We start from the raw sequence: 24914 nt of genomic DNA, 5'->3' as shown, positions 1-24914 counted from the left end.
TGTTATCACAGAGGCATTACCAACATCCCTACCTGGCCCAGCCTTGGCCAGCAGCATGTCCATCCTCAGAGCAGCAGGGACTGGCTCTGCTGGCCATGGTGGAAGCTCCCAGCAGCTCCCCACAGAAGCCACCTCTGTGCCCCCCCTGCTACCAAAAAGCAGGCTGAGCAAACCCAACAGGCACTGAAGGAGAAGCAAACAGGACTGGCAGTGCTGGGTGGAGGAGGAGCTGCCTGCTGCCCCCCTTTATCCAGCAGACATTTTCAGGATCTTCAGAGGAGAACATTTTGGCCAAGTGAAGAACCAGAAGCTGACTGCCTGTGGTTAAACAGTACAGACTCTCTGGCTGTCAGCTCCACCCTGGAAAGGGCAGAAGGAAACCAGGAAAGCCCCTGGAAGGCACAGCTCCAGCCCAGTGCCTTTTCCCCACCTGTGGGTGTCTCTTGCTGATGTGGAACAGCTGCAGACATTCAGGAGAAATTGTTGTCTGTTTTAAACTACTTTCCTATGAAATTCTAGGATAGGAGGTAGACTTACAGAATCTCCTGTTTGTGTGCTTTGCTCATCTAGTTCATCCAAGTGGGAACAGACACACTGAAGTGTATAGGAGGAAAAACTGGGAAACTTTGAGTCCTTCCAGGCACACAGCCCCAAGAGAACATTCACAAAGGGAAATAATGACAATAGATTAAATGAGAGGGAAAGGAGACCAAGCACTGCCTCGAAGGGAAAAATCATGTGAATGTCTTTACTGCAAGACACTTGCAAAGCAGCTTGAAATTTCTGGTCTGCCAGTTTTCAGTGCCACAGCCAGTGACAGGAAGGCCATGATCTGTGGAGGATGTGGTCTGTGTTGCTGAGTATTACTCAAAATTAATGGCTAGGCTGGATGCAGGGTGCTGCAGAGATCACACCTTCTGCAGATTCCTGCTGCACATGAAAATTAAACATTCATCTTCTTTGTGTGTCCCCATATTTTTTCCTGTCTCCAAACAAGTGAGATAAAGCTTTGTGAGGGACAGTGGGTAAACAGCCATCAGCCTGTCACTGAAGTCCTGGCTCAGGAATCAAGGCAGATGTGCTATAATTCCAGATCTGTTTCAGCTCATCTGACTTCATGCTCATCTCTTCAGCACTGTTGTTTCCCTACAAGCTGGACTGTGAATTCCCCTTTCCTGTACTTAGAACAGAAGGCATTTTGGGCAGGGAGTCCATGATGGTGCAGTCCTACTTACCACAGCCCTCCCACTGAAACTGCAGCAGTGAAGAACAAGTGCCAGAGTGAGGAAAAGGCTGCCCCCAAGGGAGGGACCCCTCCTGGCACATCAGGAGCTGTCCCACCACTGGCATGAGCAGACCTGGCCAGGTGAGACTTGAGTTAGCTGCTTAGTCCCACAGGCAGAGCTCAGATGAAGTCTGCAGGTGAATTCCAGCAGTTCTGGAATTCAGTTCCAATTTCTGAGCACTCTTTGTAGAAATGGTTCCTGCTCTCAGTTCTGATCTTATGTTCATAGCTGGTCCAAGTTCATCACAGCAGAGGCCGGACAGCTCCCTTGTAGGCAGCAGTACTCCAATGGGATTCCAGGCAAAATCACTGAAGTAACGATAAGAACCACATCCTTATTGCATTTCTTTGCACATCTAATTAAAAGTATCAACTAATTAAGAGTAACAACTGAACAATTGCTGAACTGAAAAAACTGAACAACAGCTACTAGTAAAAATTCATCTTGTCTCTGCCCTTGAAGGCATACTTAAATTCCTTTGAAGCCATACTTAAATTCCTTTGAAGCCATACTTAAATTCCTGCTCCTTTTAAAGTTATCCAGACGAGCTGTTAACACAAATTTAAGGATGAACACTGCTGAGGGCAGGGCAGTGCCCTCACTCCCCACATATTAGGCCACATGGTTAAGATGATGTTACTGGGTTGGATGGATGTCCCGTCTCCCCCCATTTACGTAGGACTTACTATAAACAGTTAGAGATAAATTGTTTATATGGATTTCCCCAGCAAGTAATATTAGTATATAACCTAGCTTGTGTTTTCAGTGACTGTTGTGAAACTGTCTGAATTTCAGCACACAAACAAATATCATATTTTAAAAACATACATATAAACATGGTGGTGGCCAGGAAAGTATTTCCTAATAGATCTTCATCAACACTGAAAACAAATTGGTTCACTTAGACTGGTGATAAGTGGTATGTACACTATTATATGTTTTGATTCCTTGATGTCTTCCCTTTCCTTGTCAGTAACCCAGCTGTGTATCAGACTGAGGTCTGCACTTGGCTGGCTCCAGCCCAGCAGGGTTTGAATGTCCATTCAAATCTCCAGCCCAGGTTTGGATGTCCTCCCTGAGGCTGGAACCTGAAAGTCTTGGAATCATAAAGCACCTTGTGCATTCTCCTGTTCAGAATGAACAAAATTCAGGGTGATTTGAATCAAAATCTGATGTAGATGTGGTCCCTAGGATGGGGTTTTTTTTCAGTGCTGTCTCAAAATGTCCTTGTTGCCTCTGCTGTTCCTGCTCCTGTCTTGGAGGTAGAGGCTTCATCCCAGGGAGGGGTTGAGCAGGACTGAATTCCTTCTGAGGCTCATCTGAACACTTGCACCTCTGTTGTCTGAGGCAGCAGCTTCATTCTGAGCCCATTCTTTGTGGAACCCCTCAAATGGGGGGTGAGAATCAAAAATTCTTATCTCTGAAGAAATTATCTCTGAACATTGGTGGTGTCCTTCAGGGAGGATGGGAGCCTTTCACTGGGTACCTGCTGCAGCTGCCAGGCCACAGCAGAACATGCCATGGGCAGCACTGAGGGTCTCCAGGTGGCAGAGAAACAAGGTCTGTTCTTATCCAGTGCCAGGAAGGGCTTCTGGCACAGGGTTTTCTGTTCTTTGGCCCAGTCTCACCTCTGGCTTCATGCTTGTCTAGACAATTGTCTGCAGTGGGAGGAAAGGGAAGCTGGCTGGGAGCTGGCTGCTCTGGCTCTGGCTGTGGTGCCTTCATCAGCAAACTGAGCAGCTCTTCAGTGGCTCTGGCACAAAGGAGGAGCAGCTCCACTGTTAGGGTAGAAAATCCACATATTAATGAATGAACACAAAGGGAGCATAAATATGAGAGTGTATAAATGTGATTGTAAGTGGCAGGGCTGGGGCAGAGTGACTGCAAGTCATTTTGTTGGAACCCAGGGTACAGGGAATATTTCTCTTCCTGTCCTGAAAAGTCCTGATCCCCAGGAGGACACTGCTTTTAACCTTCATCCATGGGGAAAGCTTCCAAGACTTTGGGATGAATTGGAATCTACGAGTGTGTGAAATAGACAGTAGTGTAGCTTATTACAGGGTGAAAACCTTACAGTTTTGGGTTTTTATTATGGAGATACATAGAAGACAAGATGGAGGATTTGGGGTGTTGTCTGATATCCTTCTTGTTCTTCATCTGCTCCATTTTCTGCAGTGTTGGTGGCACAGGGTGATTGGTTAGAAAGAGCCACAATGCAGATGTTGTGTGAACAGAATAATAATTAGTTATTGGTAGAAAGGTAGAAATAAAATATGTTCTCAGAGTTAATTGGACAAAATAGTTTTAAAAGACCTTGAACCTGTGTGTCTTGTGACTTTTGGTGCCTTCTCTTTGTATGCTAAGTCTGGTGTGCAGACACCATGCAGAACTTCTGATGAGAGAAAAATAAACAACAACCTGAAGACCAAAAAACCAAAAGTCCTGTTCATCTCTCAGTCCTGGCACGGAACTTTTTAGGGGTCTCCCCATCAGGGGAACCTCAGGGGGAGGCAGGTTTCACATATTTGAAGTCTTCTCAGCCACACAGAGCTTCTCCAGAGGGGTAAGATGATGATTCCCTGCAGGGTTTTTGGGGCAGGTACAGGAAAACCAAAGGAATCATTTTGAAATCAATGTGAATATTATTATTAACATTCACCATTCAGTCTGTAATGCAGGTTTCACAGAGCATTGTGTTTAACAACACAGAAGGAAATTCCTGCTGCCACTGTCAGGGGATCAGTATGTGGCTAACAGCAGATTTTGCTGCATGCTGCTCTAGATCCCCAAATATTTGATCTCGTGATGTGTTTCTTCACAGTCGACTAAGCTACTGTAAATTGTCTTCTTCTCCACATAAAGGGGAACCTCAGATCAAAAGGCAGATGTATGCTGAGAACAGAAAGCTTATTAAAGTGTCAAATTTCCAGAGAAGATGTCAACATCAGTTACATGAAGGAGCTGTATATTCCTCAGGGGTACAAAGAGTCTGGCTTTAGGCTGTTTCTCTGCATGTGTCTCTGTACTCTCTGCACTGACCACAATCCACCTATTTTGCACAGCTGGTATCAGCCCAGTTGAAAGGGGAATCATCCCAAATTGCTGTAGTTTTGGCACAGCAGGGCTGATGAGTACAAGACAGAGCTCAGCTGAAATCCACTGACAGGACAGTGGAAGCTCCAGGTTCTGGAGGGCTTTTCTCTCTGTATCTATTTTCAGCACTTGATCCCAGCTTTGCCAAAGCTCTTCCCCTATGCCCAAGGGGTAAAGGGTTAAGCCATCTCTAATTTTTCATTGTGCACTGCAAGATTTTCCAGCTTTTTCTCCAAAAGAGTTGTGCCAAACAAGACTTAACTGTTACAGGTTCATCCCTGGTTCCCACCTCCACTAGCTTTTCTGTAGTCCCTTTTCTTAAAAGTATTTAAACACATCCCCAGATTTCGGAACTGCTGCTCAGGCAGGTGTTTAAATGACTGGTCAGATCATGAGGTGCTGTTCAGGTGTTTCCTCTCCCTCATGTGAGAAATGACCTGTCCCTGCTTCACTTCTCATGGGTATAGACTTGCTGGATGTGAAGGGAATATTCACGAGAGAAGAATGGGAAGAATTTGCGTGACCTTTTAGGAGAAGGGCTGCACATACAATTAGCTTGATCTGCAAAAATGTTTTTAAAATTTAATCTGATGAGGATCAAAAGCCAGTGGTATTACTCACTCTGGCCTAAAATGCAAGGTCCTGGATTAGCTTCAGATCTGGAATTTGAAAGATCTTCCCATCATTCAGCTCCAGCTATACAGTCATGACACACATTTGAAGGAATTTGTTTTTTTTTTCCTGACTGGCATTCTTTTCAAGACACCCCCTCAGTAAATTCCTGGGCTACTGAGATCGGCACAAAAATAGCTAAAATTGTTTGCTCTTATATTCCTCTCTTCACCACATCTTGCAACACCTTCCAGGCATCTCAAAAGTTTGTAAAAGTTTTTCAAATATAAATCTTATAATGGGGTCCATAGCAGGGAATACTTAAGTGTTTGCTTAATATTGCTATTATTATATGGTTTACTTGATCTTCTCTTATTGCTAATCTCAAATATTCAAAAATTTTGATAAAGGCCTCAAATACTGTGAAAGCAGGTATAAAATCTGGAGACTATCAGAATTTCTTCATTTCTGCTATCTTGGAATCTCTGGATACCTCATTTTTTTTTTTAATTTTTCATTTTCCTCCAAAGCCTCTCAGGAAAAGAGCAAACCCTTTAACTGAAGCCTGCATTGTTGGTAGCTGGAGCTGTGAGAAATCAGTGGCAAGGCTGCTGTTTAAAATGTTGTGGCACTGTTTGAGGAGAGGTGGCAGTGAGCTGTCACCATTCCAGGAGGGTTTAGGAGTACTGGGAGCAGAAGTCTTGTTCCCAGAGGAGAGGGCATCAACCACCCCTCTCCTGGAAGTGTTTGAAGGGCTGGAAGGACTTGTCACTAAAGGACACAAAAGAACACAAGCTCACTACTGTTCTTAAGGTGAAGGAAAAAAAAAGGCAGTTTATTTTCTGATTCCAACATTTATAGTTTTCTAAAAGTGACAGTGGATTGGAGGATGACAGTGGCACCTCTCCAATGCCACTGGTCGAACCAACAGTCTGTCAACTCTCTCTTCTTCTATAAAGGAATGCAAAACAATGAGTTATTTACAGAAAGTATGTGAGAAAGTTCACTACAAGAATGTCAACATCAGAAGGCTTAGAAAATCTTAAAAAACCAGGGTGACAAGAACCCAAAGCCCTCCAGGGAACCTACAAGGATGGAGCTGGGTGAAGGTGTTGCCTGTGATGGCAAGAAGTGAGCTGGGGGCTGCAGGATGGAGGAGCATCCAGCTGACCCCTCTGGCAGTATGGTGTAATGGAATTCTTGGTCTGATTTTTATACTGGGAGTGAGTCATACCCCTGTGACTTCCCTTCTGTGGCTCTTCTGTGAATTGTTTACTCGGCAAGGACAGGATGTGTTGCCTCCAAATCCTTTCTACTTCTTCAGAAGTTTGCCATAAGAGGAGGCAGCTTGTTGGCCATGTCAGCAGATATCTTCTGCAGCAGCAGGGCCTCACCATGAAGCAGTTTCTCCCAAAACCAGTCTGGACCCCTTGTAGTGTTTATCAAAGGGTCCCAAAGCAGATGTGTACTGCATTGTGCAGTAAAGGCTGTGGTAGCAGTACCCAGTGACTGCTGTGGGGCACTGGCAGCTGAGGTGCTCTAGGGAGGGATGGCCTGAAATCAGAATTTCTTCTTCACAGGTTGAAGTTGTATGGCAGAGGAAAGAAACGCTTTTGTGTGTTTCCATCTCAAATGAGATGAAACATGAGATTGGCCAAATTTGTGCTGGGAGGGCCATTCAGTATGAAATCCTACTTCAAAAGACCTGAAACAGAAGTGGATTTTGCTCTTGAGCTTGAAAAAATCCAGGGATCCATAGCAGAGGCAGGTGTCCAAGGAGGGCAGAAGTGGTGGGTGAGCCCTGTGCTGGCCAGCCTGGTGACACCACCCAGGGCTGCACCACAGTTGTGTTCCTGCACTCTGGTCTATTCCTGGGATATTCTGAATAGGCGGTTTTCTTCATAAGATGGGAAAAAAAACGGTAATCGAGTCCATATGTGACCCACTGGGTTATTTCCTCAGTGCTCTTATCACTGCTTAGGGTCCATGATGAGGATGTTTGGTTACAGAATCTCAGAATCACGGGGTCAGTTTGGTTGGGAAAGACCTCTGAGATCAGCGAGCCCAGCCCATGACCCGACACCCCCTTGTCACCCAGACCATGGCACTGGGGGCCCTGTACAGTCCTTAAACACCTCCCAGGGCAGCCCATTCCAGTGTCCAGCCACCCTTTCTGTGTAGAAATTCCTGTGAATATCCAACCTGAACCTCCCCTGGCGCAGCTTAAGGCTGTGTCTTCTTGTCCTCTCAAAAATAACGTGGGAGAAGAGGCCAAACCCCACCTGGTTACAATCTCCTTTCAGGCAGTGATAAGGTTACCCCTGAGCCTCTTTTTCTCCAGGCCAAACAACCCCAGCTCCTTCAGCCACTCCTCATCAGACTTGTGCTCCAAACCCTTCATCAGCCTCGTAACCTTCTCTGGACATGCTCCAGCATCTCAACATCCATCCTAAATTGAGGGTCCCAGAACTGGATCCAGAACTGGAGGTGTGGCCTCAGCAGGGCTGAGCACAGGTGAGGAATCACATCCCTGCTCCTGCTGGCCACACTCTTCCTGGTAACAGGTGAGGTCCCTTCCCCTGGGTCCCGTGGTTGGTTTTCATCTCTGCACTTCTGGTGACCCTAAGAAAATCACAGCATCTTGCTGTGACTTCCTTCCTTCTCTCTACAGTGCTGATGAGACTTTCATTCTCTCCAAGAGGTGTTGTGCCTGTTAGACCAAAATCTGTGAGAGATTAGATAGCAGCATTCATGTAACTAGAACTGGGAAAGTAACTTCTGTTAAGAAATCAGTTTCAAAATACTGTTTCTATTCTATCTATGTGGAGAAGTGGCAGATTTTCTAGTCTAGTTGGAAGACTTAAAGAGCTTCCAACCTTAAGCTCTTGTGAGCTCGCTTGTACTGCAAGCAAAGGTGCTGTGAACCCCCAGAGCACAGAGAAACCTGGATGTGGCTGGTTCCTCACAAAGCATCTGCTCACCTCCCATGGTGAGGCAGCTTTTGGTGTGCCTGGGGGGTGGAGGAGCTGTGTATGGTGCAAGCCCTTCTCTAATCTGGGAGAAGAGAGCAGAAATCCAAAGTGCCGTGCCTCAGCTTGGGCACCAGAAACCTTTTGGGTTGCACCATTAAACCTCCACTCAGCTGTGAAACAAAGACCTGCTCCATTCACCTAAAGAGGATTTAGAGGATGTATAATTAAAAAGGTAAGAGCTGTTGTCACTCTGCAGGGATGGGAATGACCAAGTTACATCTCCACTGGCTCTCTTGGCAGGCTGTTTCAGCAGTTTTGAGCTTTCCATGCACTTTAGAGCTGAAATTAACAGTCCATAATTTGTGGTGCCAGACTGAATTCACTCCCTGGAAAAACCCCATTGGGACAGTTAATTTTTGCCCTGGAGGCACAGGCTGTGTCATTGAGAGGAAAGGCTTTTCAGAGCAGCCATCATCCCTCCAGGATCAAAGCCAGATTTCTTAGCTGCAACATCTTCATCTGCCTCATTTTATTGTACTGAGCTGCAGAAGTCTTGAGCACTGGAAGTTAGAACCAAAATAGTGGTAGTTCTGCTTACAAAATAGAAGCTACTCTGTAAAAGTGGGTGCTCAGTAATTTGCTTGAAGCAACCCAAATTAAAGATTTTCATTTACCTTTCCTCTGGGGTTGGGCTCGTGGTTTGTGAGCAGAGGGACAGCACCATCCACTCATTTCACTGACCCTGTGAAGTTTGCCTTGTTTTTGAGACCCAGGCAGAAACCACTGTGTCTTTGGGCAGTTCAGAACTGGGGCTGCTTCACCCCACCAGGCTTGGTGGGGTGACTTTGGGAGCAGCCTGATAAGCCCCTGCAGGGAAAGTGTCCCCAACAAGGGGGGGTCTGCACAGCATCATCAGAAATGTCTCTGTGTGGGAGATTAGGGCTCTTGGACAACTAACTAATGTGATTAAGTAGAAGGTTCTTTGTTGTTTACATTATTTTTATTTATATTTTCTAACCCTACTGTACACGCTGATCACGCATTTCTTGATTGGTGTTTCTATCAGTTCACGTGGTTTATATGTACTTCTCAGGAGATGTGATTGGTCACAGTTAGGTGTTTCACTGTTCTCTTTTATTTAGTTCTTGTGGTCTTGGAATTTTGTTTTTTAGTTTCTTTTTTCTTAATTTAGTACAATTTATGTCATAGTAACCTTGAGTCCTGGATTGTAAGATAAGTGTGTATTTTATTGCCATCTGTCAGAGCTGGGGCAGTTCTCTGCTGTTCATTGGGCAGTTTTCCTTATCTCTCCCACAACCAATCCTCCCTCCAGGAGATCTCTTCTGTCCATGGGCCATTAATTATTAATTATCTTCTGTCCATGGCCAGTGAGTGTCCCTGCATGGCTGATCCAATTCCATCATCCCATGGGGAGATGCTCCACCCAGGGGAGGAGCCAAGCATTCCTACCTGGATCCAATCTGAGCTTTGGGACAGCACAGCAGCCTTTGCCCGGTGCATTCCCAGAGGAGCAGCTTCTGCTGCCCTGCATTGCCAGAGGGAGCCCAGGCCCATCTCCAGCAGCCCTGGAGCTGCAGAGGAAATCTCCTCCCTTGTGCAGGATCCCCGCTCCAGCAGAGCCACAGCTGGCACTGCAGGAGGGCTGAGCCCCCATGGGATGGGGCTGTGCCACCCCCCTGGCACACAGGGGACAGGGACTGCTCTCACTCTGGCGGTGTTGTTTTGTATTGCTGCATTGGTTTTGGGTTTTTTTTAAATTTTATTTTCTTCCCTAATAAAGAACTGTTATTCCTGCTCCCATATCTTTGCCTGAGAGCCCCTTAATTTCAAAATTATAATAATTCAGAGGGAAGATGTTTACATTTTCCATTTCAAGGGAGGCTCCTGCCTTCCTTAGCAGACATCTGGCTGTTCAAAATAAGACATCCTCATGAATTCTAGAGGGCTCTGCTAAGAATTGCTAAAAGCGGTTTGGCTGGAGCACACTGTGGTTTAAGCTGTCTAAATATATTGTTACATCTCAGCCTTCTGTGCTTGTTTTGATGTGCTTTGAGGCACTTTCTGGATGAACTTTCAGATCATCCTTGAACTACCTCCATTGACTCTGGAGAGTGCAAAGTACCAAGGTGTGGGGTGATAGGTGGCTGTGTCTGTTTGTTGAACAAAAAACCTGCTGATTATATTGTACTTACTTGTATTCAAGTATTTATTTGTTTAAAAATCTGATTATTTCTTTTTTAGGACTACATTTTGGCTAGCTTCGAAAGAGACTGAAATGTCTCCTTCAAGGGCCATTTGCATCTCTGATCCTGGGGAGGCTGTGCAGTGTAGTAAGCTTTTGACAAAGCAGAAAAATCCCCTAGTCCTGTTGAAAAAACCACCACACTTTTTTCCATGGTTGAAGGCACATGACCATCTATTTATAAACTCAATCTCATGATGTATTCGTTTTCTTTGAAATTATACTTCCCATAGATTTGAAAGCATGTTTAATTAAAATGCATAATGACAGAAAGAAATACATCACTTTTTCACAACCCTGCACCTAAGTGAAAAGGCTTTCCAAAAGGCAAGTCTTAATTTCAAACTGTTGAAAAAAGAGGGGTTTTCATGTAAATTATTGATTTGACAGTTCTGCATAGAGATTTTCTTTCAGGGAGGCAGCGTTTCCATCCTGAGGTATGTGTGTAACATATCTTTTAGATCTGCTGTGCATTCCCAGATGCTAGGGGCGAGGAGAGGAGGAACGTTTAAACATTGAAGGAATCCAAACACTGGCATTTGGTTGATTACTCCTAACAAAGGATAAGCAATTAGTACTGGCACTCAGTTGCTGCTCATCAGCCATAATCTGCCAATGTCCATCTGGCTTTTCCACTGCTCATCAGCCATAATCTGCCAGTGTCCATCTGGCTTTCCCACTGCCCAGGCTGGAGAATGAATGTGTTGGGGATGGCACCTCTGTCCTCCAAACCTGCTGCTGCTCTGCAGTGCCCAGCTGTGGGGCTGCTTGTAGTGTGGCTCTCAGGCTGGAAACCCTGGGGCCAGATCAGCTGTGAGCTCAGAGATCCCACTCCAGCCTGCAGCAGGAATTTGGTGCTGTGGGACAACAATAATTTTTGAGTCAGACAGTGCAGCTGCTCCATGGAGTGGATGTGCTGTAATCTCTGGATTTCTTTTAAGTCCAGGATCAATCTCAAGCCAAGAGACCAGCAGTGCCAGCCTGGACAGTACAGAATGGACAGGGGGAAGCAGGAACGCTCCACGTGTGCCGATTCCAATTTTGCAGCTGGTGCTCTGACACCTGATGCTGCCAGTGACAGAGAGGCTCTGGATGCTGCAGCATTCTCACATCTGCCCCTTTGCAGCCCTTCATAAATTTACCTTGGGAATATTTAACAGTGTGGCCCATTTAGCACGTTCTGATGTTTCCTGCTGAAGTGACAGGTTTAACATTTCCCTTTAACCAGTACAGATTGTGCCACCTCTGGGTGATGTGTGAACAAATCCCATTGTTAGCACCGTGCAATAAACCACTTTTATCTCGTGCTGGGAGAAGCCAGCGAGGCCTCACCAACACCAGCCTGGTGTTGAAAGCTGGGGGCAGACCTGAAAGCAGCTGCTGTTGGCTGCCCAGCACTGTGCACAAAGGCTGAGCCTCCAGGAGGGAGCTGGGGCTGCCTGAAATGGGACAGGGCTGTCACAGCTGCCAGGGTGCTGCAAGTGCCACACAAGCAACCTTGGCATCACCTGAGAGGGGAACAAGTGGCAGAGGCCAAACTCCCCTTTTGCCTCCCGCTCCAAAGAACAAGGGGAAGGCAGCAGCAGTGAACACCAAATTCTTTGGTGGTGGCAGCCCTGCCAGGCTGTGCTGCCTCCCCACATGCTGAAGGCATCCTCATCTGCAGCTGCCAGTCAGAGCAAAGTCACCATTTGATGTCCCTTTCAAATCCTGGTGGTGAGAAAACGGCACAAGGTACCTCAGTATCTCTCCAGAGAGTCTGTCTGGGGACAGAGGACCTCAAAGGAAGCTTGCTGTGATATATTTATTATTCCCATAAAAGTGAATTTCTCAGCTTTTTTGCCAGATGGCTCCTTTGATAAGAACCTGTTTATTCACTGGGGTGCTCAGATCTGTGTAACTTCATACACTGGGACAAAGAATGAGCACTGCAGCAGCACTAATGCCATTCTATCAGGTTGCACTGACCCTAACAGCCACAGGGTCTATTTGCTGTTTAAGAAGAGGTTTTTAATGTACTTTGCATGGTTTAGCATCATTAATGGCTTAATGAACAAGGCTAATAATGACTTTTGAGTTGGATAGAGGCTTCCATACAGATGTTTAGCATCCTCCATGGGACTGAAAAGATGATTTCCCTTTCCCTTGAGGCAAGCTGGAAGAGGAGGAGATGCACAGTGTGAATGGAGCTGGAGATGTGCTGCTGTGTCAGCAGCACTGGTGGGTTCCTGGCTGTCCCCAGGAGGGCTCTGCAGCTGATGGGCCCCAGAACAGCAGGCTGATGCTGCTCCAGGGAGGCACCAAGGGAGGGAGAGGGAGAAAGGAAGAGGTGTGGGGGTCCAGCAGGAGAATAAATGCAGGAGACAGAGCCTGGGACTGGGAGGCTGGGGAGAGGAGCTCTGGTGACTTCAGGTCCTGCTGGAAGAGCACTTGGATAAAGCTGCATGCTCTGCACTAAGGCAGCTTCTGGAGCATTGAACCATTGACATCTGGCACAGCTGGCCATGGGCTGTGACCCAGCAGCGACGGGCTGTGACCCAGAGCCACCAGCTTGGTGACTCAGAGCCACCAGGTTTGTGACCAGACCCAGCAGGTTGGTGGCCCAGCAGCCACAGGCTGTGACCCAGACCCAACAGGCTGGTGAGGTTGGTGAGGTTGGTGACCAGACCCACCATGCTGGTGCCCAGACCCAGCAGGTTGGTGAGGTTGGTGAGGTTGGTGCCCAGACCCAGCAGGATGGTGGCCCAGACCCAGCAGGTTGGTGAGGTTGGTGAGGTTGGTGAGGTTGGTGAGGTTGGTGAGGTTTGTGACCAGACCCACCAGGCTGGTGACCAGACCCAGCAGGTTGGTGAGGTTGGTGAGGTTGGTGAGGTTGGTGAGGTTGGTGAGGTTGGTGCCCAGACCCAGCAGGATGGTGGCCCAGACCCAGCAGGTTGGTGGCCCAGACCCAGCAGGTTGGTGAGGTTGGTGAGGTTGGTGAGGTTGGTGAGGCTTGTGACCAGACCCACCAGGTTGGTGGCCCAGACTCAGCAGGTTGGTGAGGTTGGTGAGGTTGGTGAGGTTGGTGGCCCAGACCCAGCAGGTTGGTGAGGTTGGTGAGGTTGGTGAGGTTTGTGACCAGACCCAGCAGGTTGGTGGCCCAGACCCAGCAGGTTGGTGAGGCTGGTGAGGTTGGTGCCCAGACACAGCAGGATGGTGAGGTTGGTGAGGTTGGTGCCCAGACCCAGCAGGATGGTGAGGTTGGTGAGGTTGGTGAGGTTTGTGACCAGACCCACCAGGCTGGTGGCCCAGACCCAGCAGGTTGGTGAGGTTGGTGAGGCTGGTGAGGTTGGTGAGGTTGGTGGCCCTGCAGCCTGGGCTGTCCTGCCCCTGCCAGAGTCCTCCAAGGGCCTGTGTGAGCCCTGTCCCTGCAGAGCCTGGAGCTCCCTGGTTGGGCTGTGGGCCCTGGGGTGCTCAGGGCTGTTCTCAGCCCAGGAAGGGCTCAGCTGTCTCTGCCTACAAGCACAGGATGCTGCTTCCAGCTCTGCTGCCTGCAGGATCCTTTCCTCATGAAGTGAGAGAGAGGAGGAACTGGGCACTGCAAGGATTCTCCTCTCCTTAGGCTGAGCTGATCTTTGGGGTCTTGGAGCCAGATCTTCAGCCCAGCTGTTGCAGGGTCTGGATTTGGCTGGTCTGATGTGCAGAACAAGAAGTTCCTCATCCCCAGCAGACCCTTCTGGGCTTGCTTTGCCTCAGAAGTAACTGGGGAGGGTGGGGGATTCATGGAGCTCCCCGTGGAAGATGGGGAGTTCTGCCCTGGGACTGTGCAGTGCAAACTGATCTCTGTGCTGTCACTGCCAGCCTCTCAGAGAAGAGGAGGTCCTTTAGTGAAAGCAGATAAAGGGTAGAGAAATGTGTCAGTCAGTTATTTTTTCAGCCTGTGTCAAAGAACTGAGATACACTTGCGGTTTGTAAGGGTGTTTCTTGGTTTTTTTCTTCTTTTTTTTTTAATAATTTTAAATTAAGGAATCAACAAAGCCATGTAAGAACCAAAGTATAATTTTAATTGTTAATAGCTTGTATAAAACTGAGCACAGGACTGCAGACACAGATGCAAAAACTTGACTTTACATTCTCTGAAGTTACAATACATAGAATAGAAAATTATAAGAGCTAATAGCACTCCTAACTGCCTCAGTCCACCCCAAGTAATCATTTCTTTCCATCCAACTTCTCAGTTGCTTTGCTTTCCCATGAAAATCCATGGTGGTGGGACTACTGGTGGGAGTAGTCACCCACGAAGGTCCAGGGGGCAGGAAAGCAAAAGCCAGAGCCCCTGGGAGAGCCTGCCCAGGCAAGGGAGAGGAGGAAGCAGGAGGAAGCAGGTTGTGAAGCAGCTGGGCTCTCTTGTGAGAGCACTTGGCCTTTGCTGAGGTTCTGAGGTGTGCTGTGACCTGCAGGTGACCATTTGGGGTGGCAGAGCAGAGAGACCCTGCAGTGAGCAGTGGAAGGGTGCCCTGCTTCCCTGTTGGCTCACATTTTCCCTGCTGTGCTCCTGGCAGTGTTTTGTGCTGGATGGCAGAGCTGTGTCTGGGGGAAGGGGGAGATGCTCAGCCCTTCCCCATTTCATGGCACGACCATGTCTGCCCTGCCCTGCCCACTACACAGCATAGGAAAGAAAATTCTGGGAACAGCTCTCCAAGCCTCCATCGTCTCGTCTCCCCTCTGTGCTCACTCGCCCCTACCATTAGCTCTCCTCCACAGCCTCTGTGACACTCAGCAGCCTCAGCAGCTTTGTGCTGCCCAGCCAGCAGTGATCCATCCCCCTGGGCTGCATCCCAGGCTCTCTGTGCTGGGCTGTCTGCACTGTGCCGTGGAGCTGCCTTGGATTTGCACTGCTTGAGCTTCACTGGGAAGCTCCCTGTGCTCTGAACTGCCCATGGGGATGCAGCTTCCCTGGTGTGCTTCCCTTGCTAGTGGCAAGGCTGTGGAGGGGTTGAGAAGCTTTTCCTGTGCTGTTTCTGAACCATTTTGTCCCTCTGCTGTGGACAGGCTGTTTCACTGGCAGCTTGTGCGGGAAGGATATAAAATACCTTGTCTTTATATAGCACCTCTTGTTAGAAGGGACCCAGGGGACTGACCAAGGTACCCAGCTCTGAAATGCAGCCAGATGCAGAGTAGAGCTCCTCCCCAGCTCAGAACAGGCTGAATATAGGGACTTGTTTTTCCAGGATCTCAGGATCAACCCCACAACGCATCCAGGGGTTTTCTCCCTCCATCTTTTGCTCATGCTTTGTGTCCATCAGCAGCCATCCATCACCACCAAAGTTTGCTGTTCACTGTCACTGCAGGACACGAGCTTACTCCAGCAAGCTGAATTTCACCCAAAGAGACGTTCCAAATTCCTCATCCACGACCTGAGGTTTCCTGGAGGAAATAAGGGAGGAGCTGACTCAGAGCAGTCCTGCTACATTTTAAACAGGCCCCAATAAGTCTGATTCTCCATCAGGCTGTAGTTCTTCCTGTCGTTTTTCTCACAGTGCAGTTTGTCTCCCTTCTCCAGGAGGAAGGGCCTTGCAAAGTTGATTGTGCCATTCTCAGGCCCCACAGAATTGTTGAGGAGGGTTGAATTGTTTTTGAAAAGTGACACTGTAAAAGGCACCTTGAGGGGCTCCTTGCGGAAGAGCTGAACATAGATGAAGTATTTGCCACTCTGCTGGATGATGAGGTACTCCCCTTGGCCCTGCACAATCCCCTTGCAGTGATGTAATTCCCAATTCCAGATCAAAATTCTTGGGTGTTCTGAAGAAAACGACTCGTTCACTGAGGAGAGCACAGACAAAATGGTGTGGTGAGTAATTATGTCAGAGTAATTCTGTCACCTTGTTCTGTACATGAGCATGTTTTATCACTGCTTCCCTTTCTCTCACTCTCCATTCACTTCTTGACTTTCTAACAAATATTATTTACTTGTTATTCTACTTGCTGTTATTATAATTATTATTGATTGTTCTTTTTGAGTATACTGACTTCTAAGAAGTGCTAGAAAGGGGTCTCAATCTGCCAGGAGAGGCTGTGAAAGACCTCTGTGGCCATGGGTGGCTTGGAGGTGGTCCCTGCCAGGACAGCTTAGCTGTGGAAAGCACCCTGGAGATGGGGGATTTTCAACTCTGAGGGCTGGGTCTGAGCTGGTCTCTAATAACAAAAAATTTCTAGGTGGAATTTCAGCTGGATCTGAGGATGATGAGGATGACAGTAATCTTGATGGCTGCTGTGGTTACAGCTCTTCAGGAGGGGAACAGTCATTAGCTGAAATTCCATGTGTGCAGAAGTTTCTCATTGAATCAATTAAACCTCTCTGAGGGTTTCAGCTACTCTACAGGGCATTACTTTAGAGCTGCCCTGGGGTTTGCTTGGAGAGCTGGTGATTAACACCCAGGAGCTGTAAAAGTGATGAGCCTTGGGAGGCTCCCTGGAGCAGAGGCTGGGCAGAGTTAAAGGAATGAAGTAGGGATTTATTAAAGGAATAAAGCAGGGAGTTATTAAAGGCCTTCACAGGATACACCATGGGCAGTACAAGAGCCTGGCCAGGGCTCCACCCAAGATGGATGACCAGTCACAAGTTTTCACACTTCTGTAAGTTCTGGTCCATTTCCATCTTGGGGTTCATTGTCCAATTCCAGCTCCAGGTGATGCAGTCCCATCCTCCCAGTTTGCTCTCCTCCATTCCCTGTTGTTTGCACTTTTTGGGCCTGAAGCTGCAGCGGTGCCCTTGGTTCTGGGGCTGGAAAAGGATTGTTCTGTGTGACTGAGCTGTGAGGAGAACTGGCCAACACTTTATATGGAGTTCAGAGTTATAAGCTAATGCAGTACAGAATCTGGAAAATATGAAGGCTCAAACTTAAGGCATCAGTGTGGGTTTCACAGGCCATTTTTGGGGAGGTGCAGGTGACTCACACAGAGAGAGGCAGCTGCTGGCTGCCAGCCCTGGGGCAGAGCTGGGCAGCTCTGTTTGTCACAGTGCCCTGGGGGCTCTGTCAGTGCTGACCCCTGTCCTTAAACAGCCCCAGGCCTGTGACACAGCCACCTTGTGTCACAGCACAAGGCAGAAAGCAGGTCTAGAATCTCTGTACTTACAAGATCCATGTGCCCAGCAGGGTCCCGGTGCCTGTGGAGAGAAGCAGGTCTTGGTCAGTGTTTTCTCCTGTGATTTTCCATTTATCAGTGAACTCAGTTAGAGGAGCATTATCATTACAAAAGCATTCTCCCAGGAAGAAAAGGTTTTTTTCTACCCACTATTACAAACACAAGCCCTGTTTTGTTACGAAAAACCAGATGTTTTCCAACAAAGTTTTGAAATGTTTAAAATAGGTCAATTTTTTTCATTTTGGTGGTATTTTCACAAAATTAAAAAAAAAAATATATATACAACCAATTAGCAGTGACCTGCAGTAGACCTGGTAAAAGTCCTACATTCCTCTTGGGTGAGAGGATTTCATCCCATGCCTGGACCCAGCTCTTATGGATGCTCACAAGCGATGGCTCTGTGCACAAGGTCTTGACTTAAAGCCAGTGCATAAATGTGGGAAGCTGCACAGCCTTGTGCTAATTCACCCTCATTAAACCCATGAACCTTCTGGGCAGAGCGTGGAGTGACTCAGGCAAATAAAATCATCACTGCCACACCAGGCAGGCAGAGCAGGCAGGACAGCTGCTGGTTTGAAGCCTTTTTCCCTGTAAGCGCTGCACATGCTGAGCTCAGGGCTACTGGCACAGGCCTTTCTGATGCAGCAGTCAGTCCTGCAGTGCCTTTCCAGCCCAGGGTGTCTCCATGGGTAGGAAACTCCATGGCAAGAGATTTCAGTCTGTCCCCATGACTCACAGCTTGGGCTTTGCTCGTGGAGCTCCTTCTCTTCCTGCACAGCAGCTCCGCTCTCCCTCTGGCAGAGCCCACAAAAAGCAGATTTGGGATCAGCTTACAGACACAGGGACCTGCTTCTGCCTCACACCTCTCACATCTTAGTGAATGCAAGCTCAGAAATGCTTGAATTTGCTCTTGGAGCACAACCTCATTCCTTCCTTAGGAAGTAGCTGTCCTGAGTGCTGGGGAGGCTGTTGGCTGCCTTGCAGGGAAAGGCTTCCACTGCCGTGTCCTGCTTTCCCCAGCTAATAGGAATCAAGAGGACTGAAGGCAGTCCTTTAGCTTACTAAAGAAACTTTCTCTTTACTAACATAAAGTGAGGAAACAGAAAAACTTTCCTGAATAAAAGAAGGGAAGGAGTGGAATATGTGTGAACATCTATGTGCTCGTTGCCATCAGGGGGATTCAGTTGTGACTGCAGCTCACAGAGCTGGTGCTCCACAGCTCCCAAATGGGTGATGGAAGCTGTGGATTTGGGGCTAAAAGTGGATTAAAAGCAAATAATTGATTTTGGATTTTTTTATATTTTCCTGCTATAAGGTGCAGAGAACGTTTCTCTCTTGTGGGAATTTAGCAGACTTCATATTTTATTTTTTAAAATTCTGTGCCTTGTAGGAGCAGTCCTCAGAGGGGTTCCTGGCATCATTATGCCCCAAGTAGCTCCCATGAGAGCAAACTACCCTTCCTCTTAACAGAAAGGGGCTTTTTCCTTGTGTCTTCCGCAGAAGAACTGGAACTGGAGGGAGGTACTTTACAGCGGGATCAACCCGGCATCTCAAATTAGTTCTTGGCTTCTCCAGGACACAGATTCACAGTTTGGAAAGCAGAAAATAAGAAGCTGACTCTCAGCCCGTGAGTCACTTGGCTCACCAGTATTTCTGTTCAGTTCTGCGTGTACAGTTTGGAAAAGCTCGTTGGGATTAGCGCATGAAACATGGAGCAAAACTGGGTTCCATAACTGGTTTTTGTGCTAGATTGTAAAAACCAAGAGTGAAAAGGTTTTGTGCCTGGGGAATTACCACGGCTTCTCAGCCTCTCTGGTCCCCACAGAGCATCACCACTCGATATCACATTGGAACAGTGCACATCACTAGTGCAGGAGAAGAAAAACCAGAGAAATAAAACCTGAATTTTTTTTAAGCCAAAGGAAATGAGAGGAAAATGCTGAGGACATTGAGGAATTGGTGAGACAGTAAAGGATTGGTGCAAACATTCTCAGCTGAAATCTTGGAAACCTAAAGCATTAGCACTCTTCAAAGAGGAGAGAATTACTAGGTTGGAGTTAGCTGATAGCATCAACACAGCACTTTTAATAATTATTAATAATTATTAAATTATTAACTTAAGTAATAATTTAATAATTATTACTAATTAGGAATGAACACTGTTAATAATTAGGAATGAACACTGCAGAGTTAAGAGTTTTGCTTGTCCTTACCTGCTGATGATGGAGCAAACAGAAGACGATGGGGACCAGGGCTGAGATAATAATCAATACAAAAATGAGAACATGAAAAGCCACCCTCAGATATGTGGATCTCCTGTTCTCTGGAGCACTCCCATCCTTCAGCATGGCTGGTGGCTCCATGTTGCCCAACACTGGTCCAGCTGGAGGGGAGGATGAGGATGCAAGCAGCACCAGGGCTGATGAAGGCACTGCTGGGATTCCCAGGGTCCGTGTTGCCACAGCAGGACATGGACAGGATTTTATACTCGTGAATTCTCCATGCTAATAAGGCCAAGAGGAGGAGCCACAGGGTTTCATCATCAGCCCAGGCTCCAAGGCCGTGAGTTTGCACTTCCTCATGAAACTGAGGCAGGGAGCTTTCAGCTGGCTCCTGGCCGGGGAGGCCTGAAATGAAACCACCTCGGGATATCAGCGCAAGGGGTCAGGGTTAAAAACCCTGCAGGGAGCTCAGAGCTCATTGGATGAGGTGCCAAGCACAGGAACCTCACCCTACCTGCTGCTGTCTCTGGAGGTGCCAGTGCTTGCTCTGTGCTGGCAGCAGGTGGGATCTGGTTCTCATTCTGACAGCAGATGACAGCCGGGCATTTTTCCAGCTCCCTGGGGACATGATTCATGCTTCAGTAAAAGTGAAACCACCCTCACTCCAAACTGTGACGCCACAACACTCTTTGCAGCAAATGGGAACAGCAAATGCGACCCAAGAGCCAGCTCCAGCTTCCTCCTGATGCCACTCAAGGACAAGGAAGAGTAGGAAGAGGGTTGGGGTTTTGGAGATGGCCTTTAACTTGCAGTTTGAAATGAGCTGGGTTTCAAGGTCTTCCTGAAATAAATTTTTGCTTTTCCTGTTCTATATTTTTTATTACCTGCTTTTTTCAAGGATTTCCTGAAATAAATTTTAGCTTTTCCTATTCTATATTTTTTTCCTTTACCTGCTTTTTGAGTTCTGTATTGTGGGAACCAAACTGTGATTAAAGTGTTGTGTGGAGAATGCAAAAAAAAGTTTTAAAAAAGCAAATAGGATTGAGAAGTAAAAAAAAAATGTAAACAAACAAACAAAAAAAACCTAAAAGAAATATTTTAAGAATCAACTTTGAAAGTAGTTTCTATTTTTACATTCTGCACATTCTTTTCTTTTAATATGAAAAAGTGCTCTCCATTGGTTTATTTAGAAAAGAAATTCTGATGTCACAGAGCTGTCTCTGCCAGCTCTTCTGCACTCCCTTTCTGGGGATGGAATGCACAAAAAATGAACTTTATAAACTTTGTTCTTGGTTCTTCTCTTCTTCTTCCCAACCTGTAGGTGAAACCCCAGCTCTTTCTGGCTGCACAAAACCAAAATTAAATATCTGTGTGGAGCTGCCTGCTCGGGGCTGGCCCCTGGCAGGGCTGCCTGGCCTTCAGGGCATCCTTTGGGGGCAGCTTTAGGGCAATTTGTGGCAAAGGGGAGCCTCTGGGTGACTTTCCTGTGTCGTCCTCACAACCTGAAGAGGTTTCCTGCCTGACTTGGTGGTGATTTCACATGATTGATATCAAGGACACAAGGTACTTTCCACAAACTCCTTCCAAAATAAATCATTTAAGGACTTGGCCTGTGTGAGGAGACCTTTTGACCAAACACAGAGCTATTATGGCTCCCACAGATAGAGCTCGGGGCAGAAAATGTCAGTCCTGGGATGCAGAATTTGCCAGTTACTTCAATAAATGCAGGGTTTAAATGGGAATGATCACACAAGGGCAGGATCATACAGGGCCAAAAAGGGTCTGGAGTTGAATGCTTCTGAATATAGAACAGGTTGGACTCTACCTTGAGTCCAGCTGGTTATTACATTTATTTTATATCCATGATGTCATGGTACATTAAGCATGGATCCAGTTGCCTATGTGACCCACTGCTAAGGGGCAGCACTGGAGGACAGTGGCCAGGGACTGTAAATCTGCCTTTCCTTGGTGTTATTTGTAAATACACTGCCAGTGACTGTAAATCTGCCTTTCCATGGTGTTATTTGTAAATACACTGCCAGTGCTGTAAATCTGCCTTTCCTTGGTGTTATTTGTAAATACACTGCCAGTGACTGTAAATCTGCCTTTCCATGGTGTTATTTGTAAATACACTGCCAGTGACTGTAAATCTGCCTTTCCATGGTGTTATTTGTGAATACACTGCCAGTGACTGTAAATCTGCCTTTCCATGGTGTTATTTGTAAATACACTGCCAGTGCTGTAAATCTGCCTTTCCTTGGTGTTATTTGTAAATACACTGCCAGCGACTGTAAATCTGCCTTTCCTTGGTGTTATTTGTAAATACACTGCCAGAGCTGTAAATCTGCCTTTCCATGGTGTTATTTGTAAATAAACTGCCAGTGACTGTAAATCTGCCTTTCCTTGGTGTTATTTGTAAGCACACTGCCAGTGACTGTAAATCTGCCTTTCCATGGTGTTATTTGTAAGCACACTGCCAGGGAGAGAGCCTGGCACTGCAGCCCTGTGCAGTGTATTTACAAATGGCACTGCAGCCCTGTGCCTGCATGCCAGTGCTGCCACAAGCCCTGTGCAGGGCTGGAGGAGCCCTGGCAGGAGGCCACAAGCAGCATTTCATTCTGCAGGTCCCACCAGCCTCAGCCAGGCTTGGGAGCAGTGAAGTCATTGTTTAAATTAAGGCTCTCTCTCTCTACTTACAAGAATATTTATGGCTGCATCTCAACCGTATTTCACCTACAGACCCCGGTAGTATTTGTTCAGCCAGTGTTTAACCTTGTTGCTCTCAGTTAAAAAAAAAAAAGAACTCAGGCTAAGTAGAGCAGAATATTCAATTACAACCAGATTTGGGCTCATTCTCTTCCTAATTTCTTACACTTCTCAAAAGCAGCCTCAGCTCTCGGAATGGGATTTTGCAACCAGTGTGTAAATTGACAGGATGCCCACTGTATGCTGTTGTCATCCTTCCTTTTCTTTTTTTTTCCTCCCTCCTCACAGTCTGTTAGGGAGGCATGGAAACAAATTTAGTGCAGAAGCAGTTGTGCTCTGCATGGAGGGACACAGGGACATGGTTCAGTGGTGGACCTGGCAGTGTTAGATTTATGGTTGGACTCCAGGTTGTTGGAACTCTTTTCCAACCTAAATGGTTCTAAGGAACAGGGTATGACTCTTACCTGCCTTTTTGCCCTTACTTCCCTTCTCTTGTATCTTTAGAACATGAGTATTTGGCAGGCTTCACACTGGCAATGCCACAGCCCAAAATACACCAAGTTAATTTCTGCCTTTGAATTTCCATTGTGTCGGAGTGAGGAGGTGCAGGTGTTTGATTCCCTGCCAGTTTCTTAATCCAAAATATCTGTTCAAATGATTACAGGGACTGTCATGTGCTTCACTGGGGACCTCACTTCCTCTGCCTAAGCCCTGCCCTGGGGACTTGTGGTAATGTCTCAGGCACAGACTGGAAGCAGCAGATTTACCACAGGCGTTTTCAGGCAGGAACTTTCCATGACTCTGTGTGGCCCTGTCACAACCCTCGTTTGTCCCAGCCCCTCTGGCTCAGATGCCACCCCTCTGGGATTTGCACCCTGTCCTCTGGGCGGCTGCTTTTGAAAGCCACATACATACCTGCATTTTTCATCACCAAATCAGGCACCACTGGTATGAGTATGAAGTTTGCTTTAACCCTGAAGTAGGTTTCTCAAGTCCTGAGCTGCTTGTTTTCTGTCAAAAGAAAGAAAGACTGCCCTGTCTTTACTTGTGGTGCAGCCTGCATTTCTGTGTTTTTGTGGGAAGGCTGGCATGTTTCCAGCTGTCACAGTTTTCCAGGAATATGAGAGAGGCATAGAAGCATATTAAGAAGCATAGAAAAGCCCTAGAGGAGTTTCAGCACCAGTCCACAGGGGCAGAGAAAGAGAAGGATTGATGAATTTGAATTTCAGGTCTCTCTGTTGCACCCTGTATCTGGGCACTCCTGCTGCCCTTTTTCTCCCAAACTGAATGGTTTGGGACAATATCAATGGGCAAAAATGGGAAAAAATTTGGGCTCCATGGGGGAAATGCCAGTAGGAAGCCAGGGCAGGAAGCCTTTGGGGCAGCCCCTGGGCTCTCTGAGTCCCCATCTCAGGGCCACAGGCTGTGCAGTGGCACAGTGCCAGAGGGAATGTTGGCATTCAGGAACACACAATCACAAAATGATTACATGCAGGTGCTTTAATAAAGAGCTGTGGGTGTCAGGGGTACAGACCCAAAAGTGACTCCCACATGGTTTTGGGCTGAACATGTTTTGTATTCTATCAGTATATAACTTACATATTAATTATTAAACTTACATTGTTCTATTGTATACATTGATTTCATCCAAGCATGGATTTCTCTTCATCCCCCTCAAACCCCTAACACAGTTCCTCATGATTCTTTAAACAATAATTATATTTAGTCACATCTAACATCTAATTATATCATTTATCATATACTGAGTACACAAGTGCAGTTTCACATGATCCAGCAAATACAAGGCCTAACATTTCCCAGGGCCTACTGTTAACATTTTCTCAGGGCCTGCTAAGCCTAGCTTTTTCTAACTCCCCAAATTTTCTATGATTTTAAAATCTTCTACTATCAGGGGGACCACAGTGGTGAGTGCCCCAGTGGGAATCCTGAGAGTTAAGAGGGAAGGAAGTGATTGGAGCTCTCTGGCACCCTGTCCAGGCTGGTCTCTCATGCATTGCCTGCCCTTGTCTTCCATCTGTTTGTATGTCACTGTCATATTTTCTGGAAAAATCCCTTCACCAGGATTTCTTCTCCTGGGAAGCTGAGAAGCCTCAGAGAAAAATGAAAACAATAATTATCTCATTTGCTTCTCCTGTGTTTTGCTGCTTTGGAATGCGGTTGGAGATTGTTTATACAACACGTGAATTGTTTTTCCTTAATGACCAATCACATCCAGCTGTGTCAGAACTCTAGAGAGTCAGGGGTTTTTAATTAGGATCTTGTTAAACCTTCTGTAAGTATCCTTTCTTTCTTCTTTATATAGTTTTAGTATAGCATTCTTTAATATAATATAGTAACATAAAATAATAATTACCCTTCTAAAAACATGGAATCAGATTCATCATTTCCTTCCTGCCACAGGGGACCCCAAAAATTCCACATTTGTATTCCAGTCAGCCCCTGGCTGCTAGGGTGGTGAGGTTTGATCTGAGTCATGACTGAAGTGAGGGGTGGGTCTGTGTTCAATGGGATCCTGGAAATTTGCCATCTGGGTATAGCCACAAGGGCTGAGTGTCTTCATCAGCCTAATGAAAAAGAGTGAAACCCAGAGAAATTGGGGAGCAATATTGTCTCT

The sequence above is a fragment of the Agelaius tricolor genome, unplaced genomic scaffold (assembly GCF_023055355.1).
Source record: "Agelaius tricolor isolate 1412-34295 unplaced genomic scaffold, bAgeTri1.0.p SCAF_11, whole genome shotgun sequence".
NCBI classification, from domain to species: domain Eukaryota; kingdom Metazoa; phylum Chordata; class Aves; order Passeriformes; family Icteridae; genus Agelaius; species Agelaius tricolor.
This window is presented reverse-complemented; position numbering follows the sequence as displayed.